We start from the raw sequence: 26,767 nt of genomic DNA on the forward strand, positions 1-26,767 counted from the left end.
CGGTTATGTATTCCCTCCCACATGTATCTCACCGTATGTATCTGCTATGTGCAGATTATGATAAAACAACATATGTGATGTAACAGTCATATTAATAACAAGGACTGCACAATTTAGAAACTACAGGCAAATGTTCAATACTACTCAATATGTGTATTGACAGCTATATTGGTAAAACAACAGCAGTCTTCACAGTGGTCATGGTGTAGTGGTTAAGTGTTGTGTCTTCAGTGTAAAGGGTCCTGGGCTTAAGGGCTGTTTATTTTGTTCCTGGGCATAACAAGAGCTGTCAGATACAGAGTGGTTAAGGCAGTTTTGAGCAGCTTTGAATGTGTTTGCATGGGTTTGTGTGAAGCTAAGCGGTGCTAAGCTATGGGTAAACATACGGGCACTTACACAGTGTAGGCAGAGCTTACCAGTGCGCAAATCAGCTTAGCTGTTATATTGCAGCAATGTTGATACTTGCTAAGTATAGCTTAGCCCTGGTAACCAGGGCACACAACCCAGTCTGATAACCTGTAATAAGTGTATGTAATTCCATGTACAATACATGCACCTGTGTGCTGTCATTACAGTAGCAAGGGGTGTTAGTATCATGTGTTGGACACAGACATATATGAGGCCTGTACAGCACTGTTATCCATGTGAATGGTTTACATACAGGTGTAGTAGCCCAGGGTACATGCTGTCACACTGGCATGTAGTGTATCAAGGCAAGAGCAGAGTGCTTAATGTAGTACTGACAACAGGCATACCTGCAAACATGGCTGGACACAGAGGCTTCCCTGCTGTAGCCCTGGTGTGTAAGCTGTGTCACAGTATATACTCCTTACTGGGTAATGATCTGTCCTGTGGAATGTAACTGTACACTACCGTTTGTACAGCACATGTTAGTGAAGGCATCCGACATGCAGTTATGGCATACATATTGTTGTCAGACATCTGTCAACTCACTCATGCTACTGCATAGCTACTTGCCAAGCTGATGACTGTCAGTCCCTGTACATATGTGCAGATGGCAGGTATCCAGCTGGGATATGTACAGACAACCTAAGCTTGATTGACACTGACATGTCTGACCAGCTGTGTAAGAAGTGGCTCATATAGGAGATGTCACCCGGTGCACACCACATGCCACAGATGCCGCCACTACACTAATACAGTCAAAAGAACATGCTTGGGTACAGGTCTCCACCACAGACACTAACTATGTGTTGTAACGCATGTTGCATATATGTCACCTTGACCACCTTAGTGGCCATGTGCAGGAGGCACCTGGAAGATTGGCTGATGCATGTCATTTTCACCCTGAGGGTCACAATAGTAGTGCCTGTCAGTTGATTGCCCACTGCCACCTAGCAGGTGGCAGGATAACACTGTACACACAACCCCTACACAATCCATCTCCCCTTGGACAATAGCTAGGTACACAAGTATGACCACCTGCAAAGATGCACCCCTGTACTGACACATGTGTACATGTGCATGACTGAGTATAGCAGTGTCTGTGTGTTAGCACACCTGTACATGGGAATTCCATGAGGGTCTTCACAACCAACGCAACACCCATTGCCATAGTCAGCTGTGGCTGCTGCTGCATGAGACATTACATGTACCCTGTTAAGTCCCCCCCATACTGGCTACATGAGCCTTGCAGTACCAGCACAGCAGTATTTTACAAATGAGGTGATAGGCATGGGATACCCACTGTGTTCTGGTATGTGTGTGTAGTTGTGCATGTCCATATATCTGTAGGATAGAGCATTCCAAGGCCACATACTCCTATTACAATACACATTGCCACACAGTAGTACAGATAGTGTTGCTCCTGCCCATAGGTGAGGCATGACAATGCAACACCCTACTACGCGTGTGGCATGGGCATGAGATGCATATCCCTGTAGTAGCAATGTTGGGGTATATTATGGGTTGTATCTCAGTCACGGCCAATGTGTCATGGTGGGTATGGCAGAGTATCATCATGGGTTTCAGGGAGTACAATATCCAGTGGGGGATGTGGGTGCTGTGTACACTGTTATTACACCAAGGTACACCCGGTATATGTCCCATGTACCACATTATGGTTACCACTGTCACCATCAATCATACAGGTAACTGTTACCATAATCCAAGCCAGTTATGCATGTGATGTGTGCAGCCTACCTGTAACACAATGGAGACACAGTCAAGATAGTTAGCAGGGATAGGCCCTGGTATCTCAGATGTGTGTCTGGCTGTTATATGTCTGTAAATGTGTATATGACGGTATGTCACACTATGTATTGTTCAAATACACCCATTAAATTCAGGGGATGTTCTGCATGTACCATGTAACCTGGGACACACTTCACCCTAAATGATGTGCGGTGTATGCAATGTAAGCCACACACTTCAGTATCACTAGATAGCTAGGTAGGGGTCTAGTCCCAGTGTTTCCAAGTAACAGAGTACTTGTATGTGGATGGGTCTACATCAGTTTTCAGGGTATACATGCCTCAGCGGGCCACCTGTCCATGTGGCACAGGCAATAACCGGTTTAGTAAAATGGTACACTGCAGCACTGTGGCACACTGTTGTACAGTCACCATATGCATCAGAACCATATCAGCCTGTCCCTGCATTGATGGTATGGATGACATGGATGTGGCACAGGTATCATCATATGCACAGGGTGTGATGTTGGTTTGCCAGAGGCCAAGGGTGGGCCATATATTTGACACCATGTGTGTGGGTGAGGGGTGTACTGTTGGGAGCTGGGTGAGGTGATGCGATGTGTGTAGATATGGGGTTGCCCTAGGTGTGTTTGCATAGTGTGTCGGTATGCATGCACACAATTCTGCCATGTGGCTGCCCTACACAGGTGTTTATGGACAGCTGCAGACCATACCTGGCAGGGTGTGAAGTTCACTGCCTCTGGCCATGGACACATGGACTGTGCCTGCCAGGGGTTCCACAGGCACATCCAGGTACAGGCCTCGATGTGCTACTCTCACCTGCTAATGAAATTTGCCCTCTGGTACCAGGTCCTTCCTGGGACTGGCCAGGACCATGTGCAAGTGGCCTGCTGTGGTGTGATGTGGACAGCACACCCCCCACATTGCCCGGGCTGCTATTGCCATTACAGGAGTCCCTTGGTGTCCTAGCACATCCACGCTGACTACCAGCTGTTGGTGTTGCTGGCCAACGTCCACATGGCCGTCGCTGCATTCTCACCACATGTTCAAGCATGGACAGACCACCGTCAAAGAGGGCCATCATCTCACCAGACCATCTATCCATGAACTCAGTTAATCCACAGATGGCACCAGCCAGTTCACGAGTGTTGCCATGTGAAGATGTGAGAGCAGCCCTCTGCAGCCTCAGGCCCTGTCTGTGGTAATGTTCTATACATGCCTGCGCCACCATAATAGCCTGAAACATGCTTCTTCTGGTACCAACTATGTCGCCTGTGCCAGGGGCATGATGTCCAGCAGCCGTACCACAAGCACCCTGGGACATCTGCCTATGTGGTGGCCTTCCAGACATCCGACTATGCCTGCTATGACCGGACACAGTAGACATGGTTACCACACTTTCCTGTGCACTGCCACTGAACTCCAGCTGTCCCTCCACTATGGCCACTGGTGATGGGCTGTGTATAGGCACTGAAACTGTGTGTGGGGGTGGGGTGGCTAAAAGAGGGATGTCAAATGTTGGCACAGTGTCGGCTCCTGACAACCCCACCTTTGCCTCAACATTAATATCGTCATCTTTGGTATCTGTATGGACACCAACATCAGATAGCATGCAGGAGGGACCCTGACCCACCTTGCCACCTGTGAGGGAAAATAATAAATGCACTTTAAAACCTGTACAGCATTGCCTAACAGTATACACACACACACACACACACACACACACACACACACACACACACACACACACACACACACACACACACACACACACATGTCCATAATACCTAACTGTCCATGGCTTTACAGACAGTCCCACGTTATATGTCCATGTGTTACCCCGTCCTGCATCACACTTGTTAACATACACACATTGATACCACTCATTAACATCTCAGTCCTCTAAATGCCCACACAAGGGGCCACAACACAAAGCCTGTTACTACTTTACCTGCCTGACCTGTGTGTAGTGGTTTTACATGGCCTCACTGCTGTCATTCGGTATGCACCCTCTGTATGTCCAGAGATGATATGCATGGCCCCTATATGTGTGGGCTAGTATGTTGTATCCATAATATCTCACACTGGTGTGTCATGTGTATGTAATGCTCAGTACATGCCAGATATGCTGCTCCTTCAGCCTATCATGTGACAACTGTAATATTTGGATACACTCCCCGGTGTTGACTAGTACTTCCCCAATGCATCTGTAGAGCTACATATGTGGGTTGTAGGTGACCTCTCTGCTGACCGCAATATTAAGGGTGTACCTGGTGTCTACCTTCCCTCTGGATGCCTGTTCCATGCTACAGACCATATTATACTATTTGCTATCCTCTGATTACACACATGACAGGTATTCCTGGTGTGTAATGTGGCAGTCCATGTCCATGTACTGCACAGTCCCAAAGAGAGGTACAGCTGTATGAATACCCCACAATCACACATGTGCATACATGGCCACCCACACAAAAGCACACATGCACAAATGCATCCTACATGCATCTACCTCCCTCCACTTCACCAGAGTGACCCTGCAGGCAAACTAACTAACCACCAGGATGCACACGCGCACAGACACACACACACACACACACACACACACACACACACACACACACACACACACACACACACACACACACACACAGGTGAGGTTGCACAATGATAGTACACACAGTCCTCCTATTACCCATCTGCCAACATGCAGAACATATGGTACAGAACAGCATGCAGTTCAGCTATACTTAATCCATGCTAGTAACAGTATACATGTGTGTGATGCATGTGCTGTGTCACTAGGTGACACCCCTTCCCCTGGATATCACTGCACCCATGTATACAATATAGCTGTGCACCTGTTCTGCACCCTGCCATGTACTGTGCACCACAACTCACAGGTGTACAACCCACTGCGGAATGTGTAGTACTGTGTCAGCTATGTCAGCTTTACTTCTCACAGCCCCTATTTTTTTCAGCAACACATACCTGGGATGATATGTGGGCAGCTGTCATTGGTGAATGCCTGATGCCTGATTTACACCTCTCAACATCAACAGACCATGTATGACCACTCCAATACTCTTACACTGACAACCATCAGAGCATACCATGGCTATGAGGGGTGTAAATACCTTTATTGATTTGACACACACATCCTTGATCTGCCATGGGACCACATCACTGCATATCTTAGCAGTACATGAGCTCGATATGTGACATGTGTCCTGTACTTTCACATGCAGTATCTACAGATTGTGTTAGGTGTGTTGCTGCTGACCGCAATGCATACACACCATGTGGGCATATGTGTGCACACCCTTATCATGACGGATTATCGCACCTCTTGTGTGTACTACAGCAGTCACTGCTCCTGGCAGGGGTATACCAGTGTGGGCCATCTGCATTTGCCAGTGTATGTTCAGTCTGCCCTACACATGCCCCCCTATTCTGCATGATTGCAAGGTCTAGTCGTGCACATCCCATGGTGTTCACACACTGCCATCACTATTGCTGTGTGGGTAGGGTTATGGCTGACACAGGTCCTAAACCTGACTATGTGCAGATAGAGCCATTCCTAGCATCCTTGAATCCCTGCTGCAGTGCACTGGTATGTCATACTGAACCCCCCTCCTTCAGCCTTTATGCAGATGCATGACAAGTAAGCCCTATATGTGTGTCACTTTGCAGTGCCCCATACACTGAGCACCACATGTTGCAGCCTAGACCCAGCTGATAATGTGGACTACTGTAATGCGTTATGCCATAGTGTATCCCTGCAGCAGTTACCTTTGTCCTACAGGTATACACACTGGTGTTGCACTGTATATGAGTGTTGTTCTGAACATGTCCCTGCTGTAGGCCATGTCTACCACCAGTATGTTACTCCCTGTGGACACCTTCCACAATGACAGGATGTTAGTTATCATGCAGGTGTCTGACATACCCTTCCAGTCATGGTCACCCCTGTGAGACCGTACATTTCACAGCAACAATACATGCACATGTACTGCATGCATTCAGGGTAGGTGTGTTAGATTTGTGCATGGAATATACCATCACCATTACATGCCCGATGTGTTGGTAAGCATCTACATAAAACCTACTCACCAGCTACAGGCTGCTGCCTTGTTGGTATCCTGGAGGGACCTAAATAAGAGAGTGAGAGATGCAATGCCAGTGGCCAAACCTGTGGCAGTGCTACAGGGTGGGTGCAGTATTACAATACATCAACATTTCATTCCTACAATACTGCCACATCTGGACATCTGTTTATCACTACAATGCAGCAACACAATATATCTATGACATATCAGATATGCATGATCTACCTGTACCAATGTGGATGTATATACAACAGTGGTCTACTGATGTGCCCTTTGTCCTTACCTGCATGCTCCCCGGCCAGTGTGTGGGTGACACCCACCTCCATGAAGGAGTCCAGTGGTTGATGGCTGTCCGGATGGGTAGGTGCCACAAGGCTGGCCAGGAGCTCCTCCACACTTGTTGGGGGGTGGATGGCATAGCCCCACCCTGTGTCGAGGTGATCCCCCTGGACTGCAGCAGCACACTGACAGGCATTGCGAAGCAGGTCAGTACAATGATGCTAGACCTGCTCATAACTGCGGTTGTGCAGTCCGACAGCATTGACACTGTGAATTAGGTCATTCCACAGGGCGGTCCGCTCCTGCTGCTCATGTGCAGCCCTGCCAAACAGCACTGGATAGTGCTGGATCAAGTGTGATAACAACACATCATTCTCCACTTGGGAATAGGTGGGCAACCATGCATGTGCCATCTTGGCTGAAAGACATAAAGATGGAAACAGGTATGAGCAACTCATACAGCAAGGTTACCACAGTTTGTAATACACATCTCTGTCACCCCCCCCACCATATCAGCTTCAACAAACTGTACACACAACTCATTAGGTATGGCTACAGCTTACCTACCAGTGGGACAGATATTGTATTGTACCACACTTTTTGCTATGTGATTGTAGCCATGTCCCATGTGTAGACACTATCATTGCTGGCTTTTTACAGACTATTCACCTGCATGCCATTTTTAGGGCCACTATGGTTCCATATATGCCTGTGGTATGGCTGCTCTGGGATTGCTGCACATCTGACATTCTGTGCTATTGGGGATATCTATGCATGCTGTTGGACATGTACCGGCATTGTGTGGTCTATTACTACCGACATATGTTCTATAACAGTGACGCAATAACATGTATTTGTTCTATTGGCCAGCAGATCCACCTCTCCAAACCCATCTGCTCATGATACCTGGCCACATCAGATGTGTGTCCTAACCTTGGGCCTCCTCATGTACTGGTCCAGCAATACCATCAGGTGGAAGCACCCAGGGGATGTTGTCCCCCCCCTCGTTGCACACACAGACATGTTCCTGTCATCTGAGGTCAGGTCTAGGATCTGTTCCATACCGGGCTCCACAGACACATGTGGGATGTGCTACATCAGGCTGAGGCACCCATTACACATTCACAGGGCCAACATGCTCCTCCTGCTTAGCCTTCAGACCAGGCACCTTCAGGACATGGACTGCTGTTGTGAGTAGCAGTGGGTGGAAAGCTTTTTCCCATTGTGCCCATATTCGGGCCCATGGGGCATCCACATCACAGACCACACACACCATCCAGGGTGTTTACCCACATGTGTCACATACTACCCCTGTAGACTGTCCTCTATAGCTACCAATCCTGACCACTTCCACAAGTGTACCTGCCACACTTCCCCATATTCCCATTGCATACTTCACAGACGGGGGAAATGTGTCCCAACAAGGGACTAACATGTGACATACCCATCCATGTTGCACACACTGCCAGCTGTAGATATCTGTGTGTATTGCTATGTGTGCTGGTGCCTCGCTCATAGCATGCACCACTGTGGTAGTAATATAGGGGACATATCTTTACATACATATATGTTTGTTTGTGTGTTTGTATATATATATATATATATATATATATATATATATATATATATAGACATGTACATATAGGTATATATCTATATATGTGTAGATATATGTGATGTATATATGTGCACATATATATATGTCTACACATGGGTATCTGTATATTTGTGGACATACATGCTGATATACATATATATCTTTATATATTATATATGTAACATACGTAGACATATGCATACCTATATGTGGGGTGCATTCAGACATCAGCTGCACAATCTTACAACACCTTCCTGCACAGCTCCACTGTTCTGCCTTGCTACAACGCAGACAGGTGCCACATATGGACACGGTCTGACATTAGGGGGGGTATATGTAGGACCCAATTGCAGGTAACCCCATTACACACCTATGGAATTCTGGCATGCTACATTACAGATTAACCTGAGTATCCTGCCAGTGGTGGGCCATGGGTCCCACGTGTCCATCATAATGGCATTACTTCTACCACCAGCTTTTGGCTACATAATATGCATACTTCCCATTACACAACATGCACTATGATGGCTTACATCTTGTCAGTCAGTGCTGACCTGCACAGTTGATGGCTATGGCCACTACCCACAGGGACAGACACTATTGTCCATAGCGGTTGTTCAGTTGAACATCATCACAACAACACCTGATGGCACACATAGATCATTCCACATCATCTATCCCATTATTATGGACCAGGTACTACATTCTATTACATGTATATATACTTCACATACCTGTTGTGGGAATGATGTCTTGATGAACGAATGCTGGCTAAATGCCTTTGCCATAGGCATTTTTTTGGAGTTTTTTTGTGTGTGTCTCTCTCTCTCTCTCTCTTTCTCTCTCTCTCTCTCTCTCTCTCTCTTGCTCTCATTGCAGCATGGCTTTAGTAGGTGATGCACACGATCAGGTATGGCCTCTGCACCAATCAGTGTCCTCGACTTGCTAACTGCTTACAGCTTGCTGTGTAGTACTTCCAATTACCACTGTCATGGCAACCACCTACTATAAATCCCTACATCATGTGGGCGTGGTCCCTTTACCTTTCCTGTGTGATGGACATCCCTCCTGTGTATGGGCATCAGTGTTACAGACAGCACGTAGCAATACCTCTTACAGGAGAACTAGCACACTCAGGCCAGCAACATATTTGTAGGACGTTCCAGAACTACAGACAGAGTGTGAGTAGAGTTATGTTATGCTTTGTATAGTACTGGTGTTACAGGGTTTGTGTGTACATACTAGTTTACCTTGGAATGCAGTCTGTCTGCATAGCTCTCAACTGTGGGCCTATCCTCTTGGTGGCCAGAGGTGTGCCTATCGTATTTTGTCTGTCCACCACACAGGTCCTGTGTCAGGTACCATTGGCAGTGTGTGTGTTAAGTGCTATCAGTACATGACTACATCCATTTATGTTTCTAACCTCAATTCCTTGACTAAGGGTATGTTGCAGACTATCCTGTAACACCAGCGACTTGCCTAGTGTATGGCAATAGTTTTCCACATACGGGCCTGTGTTCCGACCTCTGTCCTCCACCTACTTACCAAGCTTTGCAGATATGACATGCTATCAGGGGTTGTTCTGTAGTGGGCTGTGAGTATATCATGCTGCCATTCCAGCCATCAGTCCACTGCTGTTGTATCCCCCACACATATGGTGGGGCTGGGGCCATATATGTGTGGGCTTCACCTACACAATACATGTGTGCCCTTATGCATTCCAGAGGCCAGTGTATGTAACTGTGGTATATGGCCCTGCATTATTGAGTCTAGGGTGGGGTATGCACCATAAATAACCTAGGCTGTTACAACATGTGGGGATATCAGGGGTGAGCTGCCTTAAGGTACAATCTACATACAATATGTACAATATGTACAATATGTACAATATCTACATACAATCTCTCTTACAAAAACTTAAACCCACTACCCCCTCAGCAGATAAGCTTCCTGCTGAATTCCTTCAGGTAGCAGCAAAAGCTATAGCCTACCCTGTTTCGATCCTAATAAACAGATCCATAAAAGAAAGTGATTTTCCAGCAATCTGGAAGATATCACACATCATACCCTTACATAAAGGAGGCAAATCCATTCACCTCTCTAACTACCGCCCAATAGCACTATTATCTCCACTAGCTAAAATCATGGAAAAATGTATATACAAACAACTACTTAACCATCTCCTTCAAAATAACCTACTAGCAAACACTCAACATGGATTTAGACCCTCACATAGTACGACCACTGCACTACTTTCCTTTACTAACACAATAAACTGTAACCATAATAATAACAAACTAACTGCTTCTCTTTCCTAGACCTGTCAAAAGCCTTCGACATGGTCAACCATAAACTTCTCCTACACATACTAAACTCACTTGCCTTGGATTTTTCCTCCTTAACCTGGTTCTCATCCTACCTTGAAAACAGACAACAAGCAGTACTCTGGAAAATTCTCTATCTGCTCTACTACCTATCTCCTTAGGAGTACCTCAAGGATCAATATTAGGTCCACTCTTATTCTTTATCTTTATTAATGATCTTCAATCATCTATCCATAACACTACCTGCATACAATATGCAGATGATTCTACCATCATCTGTACAGCTCCCACCCAATCTGAACTCCAGTCACTCACACAATCTACCTTTTCAACCGTTGAACAATGGTTCTCAGAAAGATGTCTCCTTCTCAACTCCAAGAAAACAAAACTATTACTATTCTCACCTACCCACAAATCTCCTCAACTAAATTTTACTATTACTGCAGCTGACAATTCTCTTATCTCCCCAGACTCTACTACCAAACTGCTTGGTGTTACTATTGATAATAATCTTAACTATGATTGTCATATCAATAACACTATAAAAGCAGTAAATAAAAAGATAGGTTCACTGTACAGAATAAAACCCTTCCTTACTCCAGAAGCACGGACCACCTTAGCTCAATCACATCTTATCTCCACCCTACTGTATGCTTCCTCTATTTACACCAATCTCTAAAGGTAACCTGAAAAACTAACTACATCCTATCATAATATAGCCCGTTTTGCCACAGCATCCCAGTACAGAACTCACCACTGTAATAACTTAAAACAATTACAATGGTTAGAACTACCTAACAAGCTTATCTATCAACAACTCTTAATTACACATAACATTCTTTATCAACCAACAAAAACACCAGCTCTCAGTAACCTCCTTACTCCCTACAAAAACTTGAAACAGCTGCGATCTGCCGAAAAGATACAAGTCACCACAACTAGAATTACAAATTCAGCAGGCAACTGTCTATTTTCAAACTCCATAGGGAAAATATGGAATAACCTCCCCCAACACATTACCTCACTAGACTCCTTTCAACTTTTCAAAAAACAACTTCTGTTACATCTTAACAACTTCTGGCTCTGCTCCTGTACCAATCCAGACTAAATGACTTCTTCGCTCTTCAGCCATACCTCCCTACGAAAATCACTATCTTTCCCTGCTATTTCAAATGACTAAATTACTGTACTGTTCTAAAAAAAAAAAAATATGAATATATAGCTTAGGCTATTTGTTTTTTACCTGATTTTTTTTCGCTGTATTTTCTACTACACTAAAATGTATGCATTGTTGCTTAAATGTTTAACCTTGTTTTAATTGTGGAGCTTTTCTCCCCGGGCCTCCACTGAAAATGGAAATTATCCAGCTGGACTAGCCCGGTCAACAAATGTAAAATAAAATAAAATAAATAAATAAGGTATCTGGATGTGCAGCACCATACAATTCACCTATATTTACATTAGTTACATAAATTGAGTTAATTCAAGTCTACTGCCTCCTGCCGTACAAACTGTTCTGTTTGTCAGTGTGCTTGTGATGGCATCAGTTATGTCTTGTTATGTAACAGTTACATCCCATTTGGTCAACTGAAGTCTTTACCACCTACTGATTGTGTACAGAGTGTAGCTAGAGGCTGCTGAACTATATGCTTGCATTACTTACTGTTGATTGTTTGGTATCCTGTGGCCCAGTCTGTCTTTACTATTGTACTATTTGAAGGGCTTGGCCTGGACAGCAACAGTTGTGAAGCTTTCCAGACTACTGTATTAGTATAACTGTTTCACAGTTGCATTACTCTGTTTATATGGATGTCAGTATATAAACAGTTATATGAAATGACATATAAAACTGTAATAGTGCACAAATAAAGGTTTTCCATTTATGCAAACCTGTATGTGGTGTTATATCCTATGACCTCTCTGTGGGTATATGTTGCAGGCAACGATTGTCATTTGTATGGGTGGCTCAAACAGTGTCCAGTTGTTAAGGTGTTAACTGTAGGCATAATGGCTATTCCATATTGTGTGCATCTTCTACATATGTTTCTTATTGTACATATCTCTGTGAGTGTATGTGTAGTCACACATATATCTATATATATGTATATATATATTTTATATATCTATATATATATATATATATATATATATATATATATATATATATATATATATATATGTGTGTGTGTATATCTGTATCTGTATATATGTGTCTGTGTATATGTATCCTGGGGATGTTGATAGCTTCCACACTGTACATTTCCTATGGAAGCCAGACTGTATTGCATGATATGTTACCAATACCAGCCTGACATCACACAGGTGGGATGTAGTACTTTTAATATCTTGTGCCTATGTCGTGTCAGGTCCTGGTTATGGGATCTACAACACTTGGTAGTGTATTGCAGGGCGGATGTGTTTGGCTGTGGGGGGGGGTATGCCTATTCATACAGACATATATTGTTTGGGGCCTCTCAACTCCATTAATGGTCCATGTGGACATATATGTTTTAGTTATTTTCTCATTGTTATCTACAGATGTATGTCCATATATACCTATACCTATATATATATATATATATATATATATATATATATATATATATATATATATATATATATATATATATATATATATATATATATATATATATATATATATATATATATATATATATATATATATATATATATATATATATATATATATATATATATATATATAAAACTATGTCCATATATATACTTATATATGCTTACATATATGTAACTTGCTGTGTATATTTAGACATATAGATGTAGACATATATATCTATAGATGTAAGCATTTGCATGTATATATGTTCATATATATTTATATATATTTCTCTCTCTCTCTCTGTCTCTCTCTATATATATGTATATATATATATATATATATATATATATATATATATATATATATAGATATATATATATATACACACACACACACACACACACATATATATATATATATATATATATATATATATATATATATATATATATACACATATATAGATATGCTGCATCTGTTTAGATATTAATATATTTACACACATACATACATCTAAATGTTGGAATACATTCTCTGTTGAATGACTGGGTTAGATGATAAGTTTGTGGATACATCAGGATTATGTATATCTGACATCGTTTAGTGGCAAATCACTTTGTCTATGGTGTGCCGGGTCCTGGGTTCAAGCCTTGCAGAAGCTGTTTATTTTTTTTGCTGTGCAAAACACAGGCTGTTGGATACAGAGTGATTAAGGCACTTTAAAGCAGTTGTAAGCGGGTTTGCGTGGGTTTGAGTGGAGGGAAGCACTGCTAACTTCAAGTTACAGTTTCTTATACTCAGCTTCTAAACTGCTTAACCTGTGTAGACATTGCTTACCCCTGTGCAAACAGGCTTAAACCCACTTACTGCTGCTTAAAAGTGCTTACTCCTGCTTACCCCATGCTAATTTCTTTAAAAGAAAAGAAAAAGGGGTTGATAGGAAAGTGGTGAAAAAAGGGGCACAAAGAGGGAAAGGCAGTAGGGAAAATAGCCAGGGATGTGCATGAAGGGTGTATGGAAGGTCCATAGCTGGCCATTTCTTCTACAGCAACAGCTGTGCATATACACTGCATTTGGAGGTAGATTTGGACACTCAAACCCCTGGGAGGGGGTGAGGACAACAATGATATATTGTGATGCCAATTAGACCAGATTACATGTGTCCAGTGGACATGTGTGCGAAATGGACAGCTATGTATGGGCAAGATTTGTTTGTGGGAACAGATTGCCCCTTTTTTTTTCAGATGAGAGTGGGATGTTGGGGAGGGGTAGTAGGTATATTTGGGGAGGTAGGTTGGGTAGGTTAACAGACAAGACAAATAAGATGCATACATGGGGTAGTATATGACACATGTGGGAGGTAAACACATTGGTGGGGAGGAGTGTTGGGAAATCGGAAGCCCACAAGCCCCCTAGTGGTAACAGTGGGACTGAGATCCCCACCCATGGGCAGTCACCACTGCAGCTTCACAGCCCCGAAGGTGGCTGTGCAGGGGGCTGAGTTGCAGAGCCAGGCTGACTCTCTAATTGTGATATGCAGCCCTTGAGCTGGCGTAGGAGATCATCAAACTGCTGGTTGATCTCTCTATGCACCATGACCCCGACCTGGTGACGGGTGAGAGGTGCTTGTCCACACCCACTCCTGGGGGGGGTGAGCCCCATCCCCTTATGCGGTTCCACCTGTAGGTGGTGCAGGACCAACAGATAGGGAGGTCCCGGTTGGGCCCCAGACATGCTGTTGCCCAGTGCCATGGCCAGCTAAGGTGGGACAGGTGGGTCCGCTGGGACCGGCCTTCTCAAGCATATTATAGTGTTTAGATTTCATCATCATTTGTAGGTTAGTAATAGTCAACACATTCCAGGGTTAGGTATAACAGCATGCATAGATAGTCCAATTAACCCAGACACCAGATATGGAACAGTTGCATAGCCAACAGAACACATGCATATATGGGACCACAGTGGTAATAAGAACAGCATGCAAGTACATTGATGGTACCATGCCACCAATGTTGGAATAATTCAATATAGCACATGCATGGGAACCATTAAAATATTTATCAAACAATTGGACGTTATCAGAACATAGGTGTCATTACATACCAGTTGGGGTGGGTATGTTGATTATTATTGGAGATATGGTAGGGGGTAGAGAAAGATGTCAATTAACAACTAATATATTCCTGTAGTCCACATTACTTTCCTAGTCAGTGCTGTTATCTGTACCTTACAAGTCTTACTACTCTACCCTATAGCCTTAGTTTGGACAGTGATATGGCTGTCGTCATTGTTACACATGAACCAGTTTTACCTGCAGTATACACCTCTTACCTGGTATACATGTGGAGGGAATGTTTGTTAACACTAACTGTTTCTACACATGCTCCCAGATTCCGGGTTGATGTTGTGCACATAGCTATCCAACTCTATCTGTACAGACTCTGGCCATGTGTTGACCACATGCTGGTGTGCCAGGACATATCTAGAATATTGCCCTCTTCCATCTTTTGTGACCTGACACACACATATACATGCTTTCCTACACAGTTATATTATGTAGCACAGTGTGGGTGACAGTGACCAGTGATGCTTTATTATTCAGAGAAACTGCAGCACTCACAATTCCCTACAATACCAGAGTGAACAGTACCAGTACAGGTTATAATGGTCTGTATTTCTCAGCACAGTGTTCATATCCGACGTACCTGTGGGTGCAATGTTTGTTAGCTCTACCTGACTGTTGTCACACAACATTCCGGATTACACATTAGTATTATGCACATACATCTCACTCTGTTACTGTACACACTCTTGTCACAGCTTGACAACATGGTAGTGTAGATAGGACATACTTGACATATTACACTCCTAACAGTTTCAAGGGGTGCTACAGTTACAGGTGTGTTCTCATAGATATTATAAAATAAAACTCCCAAACCGATAAAACAACCAGTGAAAAAAACAAAATGTACTAAGAAAAAACAATAACACTGAGACTGTTTGGCAGAACTTTAACTTTGAAAGCCACGTTTGAGAAAAATATGACTGCCCAGTGCTTGTTTAAAAAGCCTAGTCTGTATATTCCACCAAATAATGCTACTATAGACACCTTTGTAGAAATCTGTGATAAACAGATAAGGGAAGAGTTTGTTAGTAATGTTAAACCTCAGTTTTTTAACATGTCCTATAATGAATATCAGGCACTACAAGAGTTGAAACAACTACCTTCTATTGAGATACGACCTGCAGATAAAGGAGGTGGTACAGTGGTGTTAGATAAGGAATTGTATATTAAACAGATGTTGGTTTTACTTGATGATCATAATACATACAAATGCATGCCCATTAATATGGTCAAAGAGATTATAGATAGAGTATCCTTTTTAGTATTTGACCTTTTGATCACTGGTATGATATCCGAGTTCATCTCTAATTATTTTTCTGTTGAACGTCCTGCGATACTCATAGTATATGGGTTACCAAAAATACAAAAGGGCTTGAGGAATCTGCCAATGTGCCCTATTGTTTCTAGTAAAGGATGGGCTACAGAACCCCTTTCCATATATATCGAGAAAAATTTACATCCAATTTTGAATAGTTGTTCAACAGTCTTGAAAGATACTAAGACCTTTTTGAATATGCTCAGCTCCAAATGGGGAGATGTTAAGCATGGTTGCTATTTTGTGAATCTATATATTGAGTCATTGTTTACTGTCATTCCCAATGAATGGGGTACAGAGAAGGTAAGAGTTGCTTTGTGACAAGGGGATGGAGAATAACAAAGTGCGGTTGATTTGTACATTGCTTGACATTGTATTGGATAATAATGTTTTTGTTTTTGGGGACACATGCTATTTACAGAAGGTTGGCATGGCTATGGGCACTGCCTGTGCCAATAGCTACGCCAACCTTTCTTTGGTCAGATGGAAACATGAATATATACTTTCTAGTGAATTGTTTAGTGGATCCATTGGGAATCACAAAAAAAACAAAAGCAAACAGGATAAATTAAAGAACAGTTTATTACGTGAGCGCTTTCGGAAATAACCAGTGTTTTTCCTTCTTCAGACATCCAAGAGACATTTCAAAAAGCTTATAACACTACCATAGGAAAACAATTAACCCATTAATTAAACACCAAATCAAATTTTAAAGTGAAATATTCACCTTACTATACATTATATATAACTGATAGTTAAAAGTTAAAAACAGCCTTAAAAAACTCTTAACTTGCAGAATCCATACTGTCCTACCTAACACATTTAAAGGACAATATAAATATAACAAATAAAATAAATTTAACGATGTACTAAAATTACACTAACATTAAAACAAATCCTATTATAAATATTTAAAAGTGAATTAATATACTAATATTAGTAACAAATAAATAGTTAAATCTAAAGAATTAGTGTATTCGATTATAGAACAACTCATCTTTTTAAAGAAAAAAGCTTTAAAAAGCATTTAATCAACACCATTTCATTCAAACCTGGTGGCAAGTAGGCAATAGTGGAAATTTGCCACCTTAGTTCTTCAATGTCCAAGTTGATCTGCCAAGGCCCCCCTATAATGTCTGTACTGATTTGTTTTAAAACAAGAAACTTAAAGGAATGGTTTGGGAAGTCACTAATATGCTTGGCTAAGGCATTATTTGTGTCCTTCCTACCAATGGCATACATGTGCTCATAAATGCGTTGCCTTAGCTTTCTTTTGGTCTTCCCGATATAGAAGGCCTTACAGGCCTGGCACTTGGCACAGTACACTACTCCCTTGGTATCGGAGGAGAATCTATCATTAATTTTGTATGCCCTATCTCTTATTTCAAAGTGTGAATTCATCTCTAGGTGCTTGCACTGTTGGCACCTTCCACACTTAAACATACCCTTGTTTTTATTAAGGTATGAAATGGTAGAATATTGCAACAATTTTTTCAAGTTTTGCCCTCTTCTAAAAGAAATTTTTGGTTTATCGCCAAAAAGTTTATTTAAAGTGGGATCTTCCATAATAATGGACCAATTCTTATATAGTGTTTGTCTAATAAACAAGTGATCCAAATTATAAGTAACTACAAAACTTGTATGATAAGAAATATTGTGGTTGGATACAGAGAGGTCGTTCTGTTCAACAGGGGAAGTGTCCACCTCAAAAATTCCCGTTGTTCCCAATAGTGGTCGAAAGAAGCCAGTCTGTCGTTTGGTAATGACCTCAGAGGAAATATTAGAAACTAGACTCAGGGGGTATCCCCTCCTGAGGAACATTCTTTCAAGCTGAACAATTTCTTCGATAAAATCAACCTCATCAGAGATCATTCTGGCTGCCCTTACCATCTGCCCCTTAACCACTGCTCTCTTCTGGTGGTAGGGATGACAGCTGGAGAAGTGAAGAAAGGAGTTGGAATAAGTGGGCCTCCTATAGATGGTACTTTTGAATCTATTACCGACTAAGTCCTTAGAAACGCTAATGTCAAGGAAGTTAATACAATCATTTTGGAGATTAAATGTAAACTCCAAAAAGTTGGTTGAAGCTGTAATAAGTTCAATAAATTCTTGAACGTCTTCACTTAATCCTTTCCACAGTATAAACATATCGTCTTGGTACCTTGTGTACCAAGCCACATTCTCTTTAAACACAGTCATTTGGAAAAGAAAGGTGGTTTCCCAATGGGCCATTATACAATTGGCAAAACTGCCACCACAAGGAGATCCCATTGCTACTCCCGATTTTTGTAGAAAAATATTTCCTTGCAACCACATAAAGTTGTTACTCAACACTAAGTCTAGCAAAGTTGTTACAACATAAATAGTGTTATTATCAACTTTCCTTGCAAACATGAAATCCCTAATCCATTCGATCCCCAGTTCCTGAGGGATCACCGTGTACAAGTCTTTAACATCGACTGTCAACAGTTTATAGTCATGTTCAAAAGGAATACTCCCAAGTTCCGTTAAAAAACTCCAGGAGTCTTTACATATTTGCCCTTCTCCCTCAACTAGGGGCCTTAGAACGCTGTCCACAAACTTGGCACATCCATAAGTAATAGACCCACGTCCATTGACAATTGGTCTAAAAGGGGGGTCACTAACTCGTTTATGGATTTTGGGAATGCCAAAAAGGGATGCCATTCTGGGAGCGGGCATACTCAAAAAGTTGAACAAATCTAAGTCAATTGCCTTTTCAATAAACAGCTCATCTAAAGCAGCCCTAATCTTGCTGTAGGCAACATTGACCTCGTTAAGACAGACCTGCTGGTAAGGTGAATTTTTAAGGTATTCTGTCATACGAAACATATATGTATTATGGTTCATACAGACAAGACCCCCTCCCTTGTCTGGTTTCATTATTCTAATTTTACAATCAATCAACAATCTAATAACGTCTCGTTCTTTTTGGCTAATGTTATAACAAGCCTTCCTTGATTTAAAACTAGAATCACAAAAAGACCTAAAATCCAGCTCACACATTTTTTCAAATACCATAATATTAGGGTGTAGAGGTGGGTCAAAGGTACTAGAAACACGCAAAAAATTGACAAGGGAGGATGACGGACCCATAACAGCATTTAAATTTATTTTACTTGCAAATAGTTTAAGATCCACTATGGTGTCAACCAGGTTCATCCCAGAATCAGGTACAAAGGTTAAACCCAAAGCAAAAAAGTCAATAATGTCCTGTGGGAAAGTCAAGTCTGAATAATTATATCTCTGCTGGTTGGACACTCTCGAATTGCTCTGCCCTTTGGCCTGGTGTAAATAAAAACCCTGTTGAGAACTAGTTGAGGGTTCATCATTCTGAACGGTGGTACCAATATTATTGTTCTGATTCCTGTTTCCAACACCCCTGGTGTTAGTGACAGGAAAGGTATTACCATTGTTGCCATTGTTCCTAATCCTTTCACTTCGACTAGGCAAATTTTCTTCATTTAAACTATCAGCTTCTTGCTCCTCCAAGTTACCTTCTTCATATGTAACTGGATTTTCATTTGAAACATTGAGAAAGTTATTAACATGAACTGGTGGGGGTGGGGGGTAGGCAGTTCCAGAAGAATACTGTTGGATATCTCTAGCAATTTTCTTTTTCTTTGCAGATGCCAACTTGATGATGGTAGCCTCAATACTATTAAAAATTCTCATGTATTCATATTTATAATGGGGGAAATCAACATTTGAAATAATGTCATGCTCAGTCAATTCCAGTTCACTTTTAAAAGTTGCCACTTGAGATTGATAGTATTTAATCAAAGTTTTAATGAAATCAATTAGTACATCGTTAAATTTATTTTATTTGTTATATTTATAGTGTCCTTTAAATGTGTTAGGTAGGACAGTATGGATTCTGCAAGTTAAGAGTTTTTTAAGGCTGTTTTTAACTTTTAACTATCAGTTATATATAATGTATAGTAAGGTGAATATTTCACTTTAAAATTTGATTTGGTGTTTAATTAATGGGTTAATGGGTTAATTGTTTTCCTATGGTAGTGTTATAAGCTTTTTGAAATGTCTCTTGGATGTCTGAAGAAGGAAAAACACTGGTTATTTCCGAAAGCGCTCACGTAATAAACTGTTCTTTTAATTTATCCTGCTTGCTTTTGGTTTTTTTGTGATTCCCAGTTTGTTCGTTTGCCTTTTGGGTTTGTTTAAGTTAGTGGATCCATTGCCTGGTACACAAGATTTGTGGACGATATTTTTTTTGTTGCTGCAGGGTTCTGAACAAGCTCTTACTAATTTCATTGTATATCTGAATGGGACTACGAGTTTTCTGAGGTTTATACATAAATATTCTCCTAATGAAATATATTTGCTTGATGTTACAGTCAGCTAGCATTGGCTAGAGTCTATCAGGACCAGTCTGTATAGGAAACCAGTGAAGAAGAACAACCTGTTGCACAATAGTAGTATGCATCCGAAACACACTAAACAGAATATTATGCAAGGGCAAGTTTTTAGGATGATGTGTCTACATAATGATGATATCCAGCTGCAACTTGCTTTGGACGAACTTAAATCAGAATTAATTGAGAGAGGATATAAAGGGTATGACATTGATAAATGTATTCTTGAGGCCTGGAGTACCAGGCATGATAGATGTAAACCTTATTATAATGAGAATATTGTTCCCTTACAGATGGAAGTTAGTAGGAATGATGTTGGACGCACCACCAATAATGCTCTATGGATGCCTTTAACCTTTGCTAGTGACATGAATGTGATATGTGAGGTTATTAATACGAACTGGGACATTCTGTCTACAGTTGAAGGGCTTAAAGGGGTGATAGGTGAAAACACAAATTTTACCTTTCGCAGTAGTAAGTCCTTGAAAAGCCATATGTGTTATAGAACTGCTGATTTTATTAAGTTTCCTAGGTCAGAGAGAATAGGTACTTATGCATGCAGAAACTGTATGGCATGCAGACATATACACACTGGAGGACCTTTTACACATCCCAGTTTAGGTTTTAAGATTGACCCCAATATCTATGCTGACTGTAGGACTTGTAATATTTATTTTAGCTATTGTTTTAAATGTTTTTATTTCTATGTAGGTAAAACAAATCGTTGCCTTAAGGATAGGATACTAGAACATTTTAGGGACATCAGGAATATGAAAGAAAACAGTGCACTAGCTATGCATAACATGAAGGAAGGCATGGACCACACATTTAATTTTTTAGTACTTCAGATTGTAGCTGCTAAGAAGAGAGGGGGAGACTTTAAAAATGCTACTGAACTAGTTGAACAAGAATAGATTTTGTGATTCCATGCTGGCAAGCCTCTGGGCTTGAGCAGCATGGTTTCACTTAAACCCTTTCTCAAGGCAAAGCCACTGAAGCATCGATTTTATTGTTTTTAAGAGTTGCTATACAGTGTTCCTTTAAGTAAACTAGGTTCTAATTGTATGATGTCATAATTAGTTTGATTGTTTTAGCATTTAAATGTAATGTTGTTTGTTTGAATGTAGTCTGAAGAAGTGGTGTATCTGTGAAAGCACTTACTCCATTAAATGCTTTTGTTTTTAGCCTTGTTACAACCAGTGTTATTGTTTTTCCTTAGTACATTGTGTTCTCATAGATGTTTGACAATCACTTGTATTCCCTGTTTGCTGGCTAAACATCTGGGATCATCCCACAGACTTACCAGGGGGACAGGGGGACAGGCAGCAGATATGAGCCCATATACTGGACATTCTGGCCTCATCTGTACAGTTGTGGGGTATGATTCTGTATGCAGCCTAATTCCACTCCCAGGATTCAGACCATGGCTGTGTCTGCTACAACTTAAACACTGTTCCATCACAGTTGTGTCTGCTATATAGATATTGCTGTATATCTCTTATCTGCTTTCTGTCTTATTAATCCCCTGTGCTTTTGCATTCTGACCTTGTATTACAACACTCTTATACAGATTTCCTAGACAGTTATATGTTGTAGGACAGTGTTGGCGACAGTGATGTGTAATACCTCATTATTCAGAGCAGCTGCATCCATTGCAATGCCATACAATACCACTGTGAACAGTACCAGTACTAGGTATCATTCCTGTATTTCTGGGCACAGTGTTGGTATCTGACAGACCTGTGGAAGGAATGTTTATTAGCACTACCTGAATGTTCCCACACACAGTACCAGATTCCACATTACTATTATGCACATACATCTCACTCTGTTACTGTACACACTCTGACCACAGCTTGACAAGTTGGGGTGTAAATGGGATATATGTGGCTTCTTAGTCACATACGGTATTGGGGAGTTGCTAGTGTGCCAGCTTTGTTCTCATAGATGTGGGTCAATCAGTTGTATTTCCTGTTTGCTGCCTATACGTCTGGGATCATCCCACTGATTTCCCAGGGGGACAGGTTGATAGGCAACAGATATGGGCCACTTTAATAGACATTCCGGACATATCGGTACAGTTGTGGGGTATGATTCTGTATGCAGACTACTACCACTGGCAGGATTTGAACCATGGTTGTGTGTGCTAAAAAAAACAACAGTTCACACCTCAGTTGCATGTGCTATTCATTTTTTGTTGTCTGCATTTTCCCTGTTTACTGTCTATGTGTCTCTCAGTTGTACTAAATGGCCTCTAGGGATTACACCTGTCATATACAGGGATTCCTACACATTCAATTTATGGTACACGGTGTGGGTAACAGTGCTTAAGACAACCGTACTATTATATGATTGCAAATCTACATTACCATATGATACCAGAATATACACAAGCAGTCCAGTAGTTAGACCTGTTTTGTCAGGCTATTACACTTTTTTTGACATGCAAGGAATATGAGACTCTTCCTGCCATATTCTCTAGTGTATGCAGTACTTGCCTTGAACAATACATGTTTTATACAGGCAATTAATTTACTACTACTTTTAGTTTTATTTCCTATGACAGTAAATGCATGAGTATTACTGACCTGCCTCGTGTCCCAACCTCACCAGGTGACTGATGTGGGCCTCTTGATTTGCGGCCCACTCCATTGCAGCTGTGGGGGACATAAGAAGAACATTTAGCCATACCTATCCATGATATACCTGAGCTGGCAATTATTACACACATACTGGGCTGATACTTACACACAACTGGAACATCCCCTGCCGCTCTATCCTCTTGGAGCCACTCCTCCAAGAGGTCCCCCTTACACCACTTCAGGCCGGCATAGTGGTGCCTGACCTGCTTACCAGTTTGGGGTATGCCAGTGGCACTGGTGAGGTCACGGGCATCCTGCCATGACCTTGGACTCTTGGATGCACCAGCTCTGCACCCAAAAGTGCACACCTTCTCCCCTTACTGCCATAGTGCCTGCAAGGGGAAGCTACAACCAGTTATGAGATGTATTCCCGCCTCTTGGGATTAAGTAGGAACGATTTCCTGCACTTTTCCATGATTGGCCAGTTTTGAAAAGGCTAAGCTATGGGCAAACCTGCTTACCTAAGGTTGGCATCATTTAAAGGGATATACCACTGGACACAATGAGTTAGCTGGTGTACACATTGCTTACACCTCCTATGCTGGCCTGTGCAATTCTTAGCATTGCTTACATTAGACTTTGCATTATATTTCCTTTTTGGCATTGATTTTTTATTCATTACATCTTATATATCTGCCTGGTATATCCATGATTAATGTATACGTACACTCTATGGGGTCCTTGTGTTTTATTGGGGACTTCAACACTCTTTTACAATTACACATCACTTCTGGGCTACTGCTGTACTGCAGATCACATATTTATGTTATGTAGTGGGTTATAGAACATATGACTGTATACTGATTCCTTTCACAGGTTCAGTTTGGTTTTACTATGGTGAAGACTTGTTTGCTGATGCCGCATTCTTCTTTACTTCTGTGATGGCTTGGTGGTTAACTACTGTGACTATGGTGTATAGGATCCTGGTATCGAAACCTGCATGGCTGTTTATTTTGTTGATGGGCAGAACAAGGGCCATTAGATACAGAGTGATTAAGGCACTTTTGAGCATTTGTAAGTGGGTTTGTGTGGGTTTGCATGACGGTAAGCAATGCTAACCTGCCATTATATCTGCTTAGAGAGAGTTAGCTTTAGAACTGCTTAACCAGTGTAGGCATTGCTTACCGCCATGCAAATGGGCTTAAGCCCGCTTACTAGTGCTTACATATGCTTACAACTGCTTATTTGTGCTTAAACCTGCTTACTAGTGCCTTATTCATTATGACACTGACACCTCAAATGTGCATTTACTGCAGTACTCCAGTTCATAAAAATATGTTATTTAGTGGGTTATGCAACATAAATATTACTCATAACGTACTTTGCCATGGAAAATGGAATCTGCTGCAGTGGGACTCGAACCGAGAATGCCTACTCTTAAGGCAAATGCTCTGCCCACAACATTATTGCTATGCTGCTTCTTTTGCATATATCTTCTTTGTTATCCTCTTCAGCCATTTAAGCTGCATTAACCATAGCTAAGAGATAGGCACACCCGCACCTATGGTTAGCTTTCATGTGATTTTTAAAAAAAATAAAGGGTTTGTTCATTTTATTTATGTATACTTTTGCTGTTGTACACAAGGGGGACTGTTGCTGGAGATATGCGGACACCTATGAGCGGTCTAACTAATTTCTTATCCCTTTCTGCTGTTCTTCATTGTGGGGGCATGTATATTCTGAGAGCTCTGCTCTCAGACATGCCGCCTGCACTCTTACATGCTCCATGTAAGCCTAGGAGCTCAGGCAGAGCACCTCATTATTATGCATGGCCTGCTGCCATCCTGCTCCTAGACGGCCACCTCCGTGCAGGATTAAGCTAGTCCTGCATGGAAGAATAGTAAATCCAGGGGATTGTTTTTCCTTTTGTTAACCAGGTTGGTGTCTGTTTGGGGTGTGCATACAAATAGTTCTTATTCATGGCTAAATCTTCATGGAAAGATGTTAGTACTTTTAGCCAGAAGTTAGGTACTGCATCTGGACCTGGGATTTTCCAATTAGAGACTTTTTGTAACTTTGTTTCACTCTCTATGGCCATTACTTCATCCCATTTCACATCCTGCATGTTTGATCTTATTCTTCCTTTTACTTTTTCTATCCAGTTAGCATCTTTGTTATGTTCAACATGCTCTTCATATATATTTCTCCAAAATGTATCTATATATTCATTTTTGGTGATGTTTTGTCTTGTTTCCCATTTATCCATAACACCTGCTTCCATGTGATTGCTATCATGGTGCAATACACTGCAGCAGTAACTGCGCTTAGTCATACCCTGCTGTGTCTCATACAGAAACTGAGAATCAAGATCATCTGTTTACTGCCACTGATGTTTCACTGCATTTACTGGTGCTTGTCTCAGGTTTGTTGTCATGGAGAGGAGAGAGAAAATGAATGTGTGTGTGTGTGTGTGTGTGTGTGTGTGTGTGTGTGTGTGTGTGTGTGTGTGTGTGTGTGTGTGTGTGTGTGTGTGTGTGTGTGTGTGTGTGCATGTGTGTGTGTGTGTGTGTGTGTGTGTGTGTGTGTGTGTGTGTGTGTGTGTGTGTGTGTGCGTGTGTGTGTGTGTGTGTGTGTGTGTGTGTGTGTGTGTGTGTGTGTGTGTCTGTGTGTGTGTGTGTGTGTGTATATATATATATATACATATCTATATATATATATATGTGTGTGTGTGTGTGTGTGTGTACACACACACACACACACACACACACACACACACACATACACACATATACAAGCACACATACTCACATACATGTATTTAATTTTCTTCTGTTTATTCATGTTTGTGTGGCCTCAGAGTTAGTATATATAAAGATCAGGAGGATGGGGCTTTACTCCATTTGGGAAGGTGCGAATGTAATTTGAGCTTGTGACTTCTCACAGATTTAGATTTTTTAATGTAGTACAATACCATGCCAATTAAATGGCTGATGATTGGCCATAGTGGATCCTACTGTAGCGTGATGGCAAGATTTCTGTTTCTGCACTGTGCAGCGTGAGACACGTACCAAATATTGCTGCAATGTCAGGACTGAATAAGGACATCCATCTCAGGACTGAGGTGAATTTATTGCAAACACTATGCACCCTGAAGAGACAAACTTTTAGACCAGTGATATCTTTCTAAAAAAGCAAGTTCTTAAAGCATAAGCGGATCTTGCTTGAGTGGATGTTATCACAAGTTTGTAAGCACTTTGTTATTCTTTATTTTCTTAACAGACATGACATTGTTTAGC

General features: G+C 41.5%; 1 protein-coding gene across 1 annotated transcript in view; it reads left to right on the forward strand.

Moving 5' to 3' along the window:
• Nucleotides 1–26,767, forward strand: part of ADGRV1 (adhesion G protein-coupled receptor V1) — a 3,979,741-nt gene that overhangs the window by 893,447 nt on the left and 3,059,527 nt on the right. The gene's annotated exons all lie outside the window — the stretch shown is intronic.

The sequence above is a fragment of the Protopterus annectens genome, chromosome 2.part2 (genome assembly GCF_019279795.1).
Source record: "Protopterus annectens isolate FY-2018-M chromosome 2.part2, PAN1.0, whole genome shotgun sequence".
NCBI classification, from domain to species: Eukaryota; Metazoa; Chordata; order Ceratodontiformes; family Protopteridae; genus Protopterus; species Protopterus annectens.